This window comes from Rhinolophus sinicus, chromosome 2 (genome assembly GCF_057876585.1).
Source record: "Rhinolophus sinicus isolate RSI-liver-muscle chromosome 2, RSI-T2T, whole genome shotgun sequence".
In the NCBI taxonomy this organism is placed as follows: Eukaryota; Metazoa; Chordata; class Mammalia; order Chiroptera; family Rhinolophidae; genus Rhinolophus; species Rhinolophus sinicus.
In genome coordinates, this window is record NC_142502.1 from 36561687 (window position 1) to 36566612 (window position 4926).

Here is a 4926-nt window from a genome sequence, read left to right on the forward strand (position 1 = left end):
AAACTTCTTAAGATATCTCAAAGGCCTATTAAACTTAATACCTATATCAAAACTCAAAACTCAGTTCCTGATATCCAACACTCCCCACCCCCAATCCATCTCCTCCTACAGTCTATCTAAATCATTAAATTGTAGGGTGTCCAGATACCCCAGTTTTGCATGTTTTCTCAGCATAATTATTAATAACATCCTGTTTAACTTTCAAAAGTACCTTCTTTAAGTTTCAAAAATCACAACATATTACATGCTCACATTAGTTAATATAGTTTAGTTTCCTAGTTGCTTAGGCCCCCAAATAGTATCTATTCTGTCTTCCTTTCTTCCCTATTTCACTTTCATTTTCTCAGCAAATCCTGTGGGTCTTACTATGCAAATATATACAGAATTTAACCAGATTTCACATGTCCATTGTGACCATGCAGATTCAAGCCAGTATCTCTTACCTGGGTGATGGCAATAGCTGTCTAACTGGCCTTACTGGCATCCAGGGTTTCCTATTAAAATATATATTAGATGGTACTCTTCTGTTCTAGAACCTCTATCTTTTGATAGACTTCCCTAATATCAAAATTTTAAAGCCTGCTTGTACTTAAGAGATCTATCCCCTTGACTCAGTTAAATTCCCATCACCATATTCTTCTTACTTGTTGGAATAACTACAACCTCTATCTTGCCCACTTGCCAAGATTGAAACCTGTTATTTGATTCCTGGTCACCAGGCTACCAGATTGGACTTTGGTTCTTCTACTTCACATCTGCAGCTGTGTCTACCCTCTTCTTTTGCTCTTGCTTGTCCCAGCCATGCTGGGCAGAACTTAAATGACCCTAGTAATTTTCAGTATGCCCCACCTTGCTTTAAGTAACCAGGCCAGTTCCATTTGTTTGCTTAATTAAGACTGCCAACATCTTGAAGTAAAGGAGAAAGCCAAGTTCATTAGAGAAGTGGACTAATTTGAGTACTAATAGTAGGAGTGTTCATATTTTTCTCAAATGTATCTACTGCCAAATTACTTGTCCTTTGAGTTGATTTGAAGGCAATATCTAGACTTGCATACAAAATTTACACTATAATTTGATTATTTTCCAACACTAGATCGCTCTTTTAGGTCAATATTTCTTGGGATGGTGAGTTTCCACAAAGACTTAAACATATTTAAAGAGTAAGCTTGGGAAGAAATATACATATTTCATCAGAATATTAGTTCAAGAGAAATCTACTCCTTTAAAAATGATAGTCAGTAGTTCATTAGGACCTAAAATTTTCATGCCAGCCCTCTTAAAAAAAATTTATGATGGCGTTTTCAAGAGATGATGTGACAAAATTTCTTTCCAACCAGTCAAATTCTTGTTTTATATTTAAAATGAAACAGCAAATGGAAAGTTTGATGTGCCTTTGATTTCTAAGCAATTACTGGAAAACACATACCTTAGTCCTTGAGATTTTTGTTTTGTGTCTTGCAAAATTCTTTAAATTAATAGCATATAATCCATTTAAACTCTCTCTTGATAGATTATATACACATTGTGTTTCTAAACATGAATCATTGGAAAGATCTGACTAAACTTAGATTTCTTAAAAATCACAGTGTGGGATTATTTTCTCTCCTTTGGGGCATACTAAAGTTCATATTTAGTAATGTCCTATAAATTAACATACATGGAAACACAAAGTTAAAGTGGATGGCTTCAAATTTAACTCAAACAATCATCTTAATATTTCGGTAAAATAAGCAAGTTGTAAAGGTTGAAAAATATACCTAGAAAAATTTATAATTAACAATGGAGACTAATTTTACTCAGGTTCTGGGAACTTTTACAATAGAACTAACAGATGAAGGAGCTATCTTTGATCCACAATGATGAAATGATGATTTAACTACTTGCATTTTTTGATGCAGCAAATAAAACTTGAGTCCTAAAATCTTAACTAAATCTTCTTACTTATCATTAAAAATGTTGTATTTGTGGTATCAGAAATGATCTCTCTCTCATGCATAGCAACCTGATATTATAACTGTGTGGTAGGAATTTTAGATCAATCCTCCTGTCAGAAACCTGTTTTTTATTATTTTATTATTTTATTTTTAATTTTTTTTCTTAGAAGCCCTGCTTTTTAGATCATCCCTCTACACACACACACACACACACACACACACACACACACAGACACACAGACACAGAACCCACTGCTCATATTCAATTCCTTGGAATGTTATCATTAAAAGTTCCTTTTTTGTTCCTTTTACAAAATGGCTAAGGCCTCCAATGATTGGGAAACCTACTTTCTATGAACCAAAGGAGTTGGAAGAGGTATCTTAAAATGCTATGGTTATATTTTCTTTTTCTCCTAGAAATTAACACCTGAAACGTCAGTATCAAATGTTGTAAATCACTAATCCTGATTATCATTAATTTTCCTTTATTTCTTCAGGAAGTTGATGTGAAGATGTCCCAGCATTATGAGATCTGGAAGAATTTGCGGTAAGTGTTTGTGATTGACTGGTACCTTCAGACATTCCTAGGGTTAGATAATGTCCTAGTTAGTCTCTTTGCTTCCTTCTCACCTCCCTACCCATTTCCTGGCTGGAGATTGGAGGGTGGGGGGGAGAGAGAGAGAGAGAGAGAGAGAGAGAGAGAGAGAGAGAGAGAGAGATTCATCTTTCTTTCCTCTCCCACCCACTTTGACACCACATCTTTGGCCAGGACTCATCCCTCAGTGAGTTCTTCTACAAGAATCCATCTCTCGTTGGCTCTGCATTCCTTCTCTTGCCCCTTCAGTCCTAGAGGTAAGTAACTGATTCTTTGTTGTTACCAGCTTCTAGATGCCTCAAAAACATTTGGATATTCTCTTAACTCTGTCTTTACCTTTGTAAATAGTCCCTTAATTAAATTCTCTTTATTTGAACCATGAGTTTATTCTGATATTAAATGATACAAATAAATCTCAAACATGTTGAAATATTTATTTTTCATATATTTAATGACATCCAAGCAAGGGATTTTTTTTTATTTTTTTAATGAAAGTTTATTGGGGTGACAATTGTTAGTAAAGTTACATAGGTTTCAGGTGTACAATTCTGTATTATATCATTTATATATATATATCATGTTGTGGGTCTACCACCCAGAGTCAGTTCTCCTTCCATCACCATATATTTGATCCCCTTTACCCTCCTCTAACACCCACCCCCAACTTTACCTTCTGGTAACCACTAAACTATTGTCTGTGTCTATGAGTTTTTGTTTCTTCATTTGTTTGTCTTCTTCTGTATGATTTCATTGATATGTTGTATATAAAACTGAAAACAACAAAGGAACAAGACAAGCAATGGAATTTTTCAGCCACATTTAGTGACAGGCCATAATTTATTGAGTTTATTTCAATCTTCAGATTTTCTTTAAGCTATAAGGATTCTGACCAGTGATCACTCTTTGTGTGTTAACTTGCACACAAAGCTGCTGACTTGTAAAATTAGCAAGTGTGACTTCTATTCCTCCTGTTCTATCTTTGAGTTCTTAAACACAATACTAAACATTACTACAAAAATATAACTTGAGGAACACCAGTTGTAAATCACTTTGCCTCAGCGTAGGCAATGCTAAATACTTTCTGTATAAGATCATTGATATAGCAACAATAAAATTGCCAAACAGGAAAATTCTAGTGGAGGCACAAGTGATCATATTTACCTCAACTGCTTCTACAAGGTGAAGCAGGAGAAGGGACTAGGCAGAAATCTGATAGTGCAAAACAGAAAATAACCATAGAGCAAAGGTCTCACTGATAATGGCAGGAAATTTTTATAGGTTCCATGGAGCCTAGAAATTGTAAATAGACTGAGGCCCAGAGATTTTTCACATTTTGGTTCCATCAACAACTAATATACAAGCTGGGTATGTACTTTTGCCTCCTGCAGTCTTGCTTGATGTCTTTAATTTTATTTAAGGATAAAAACATCTACCTTAGAGAGGTAGTACAAGAATTAGATGAGATAAAGTATAATATTTATATAGTGTAACTAGTCTGGCACCAAGTAAGTATTCAGTAATGATTTTGTTTTACTTTTCTTTTTCTCTCTGTTCTGGTAACCAAAGATGTTTTACAAAATCTATCCTAGTGCTAAGGAACACAGAAGGTGGCATTTTGAAAAGGCACTAGGCGTCATATAAAATGAATACAGTAATGCTATATGATACTTCTATAATTACAACCATTTATTCAGTAGTACAAACACAAATAACTCCTGATATAGACAAACACACACACACATATACATATACACACACACATATAAGATTTACAGAGATGGGTATCTCTTACACAGTATGGAAACAATCTAGCATGGAGGGTGAGAAACCATGGGACAAGAGAAGGATAAACTGGTAACTAAATGAGCAAAAACAAGAAACAGTCAATTGGAACCACACCGGGAGATATTTCCTAATGACTCCTTAGATTTACTCTAATGAAGAAAAATTGGTAGTTACTCCAGAACTGCACTAAAATTATGCTTAAATATAATCTGTAGCTGACTATTCATTGTGAGGGTGTAGACTTATAGTTCCTGGATCTTGATACGTGACAGATGCTGGTAAAGGAGAAATGTTTTCTTTTCTTTATTTTAATTTTGAATGCTTTTGTGAGTTCTTCTCTCTCTGTGAAGAGGGCCTACCCTTTTGGGTGTGCCACTGGTTATATAATTGTTCAAGAGTTGTGTTTATTAAAAACTATGCCATACAGCAGTGAGTCAAAATTACTGCAAATGTCAAAGAAGACTATAGCTGAAGCTCACCCCCGAGCAGTATCAATCTGTCGTAAAAAAAACTGTTTATATTTACTGACTGAAGTTATTGTTCCAAAACAAAGTTGAAAGGTGCATTTTTCTGGATAGTTTAATATAATAGCTAGTCTTTGACTCAAATCTC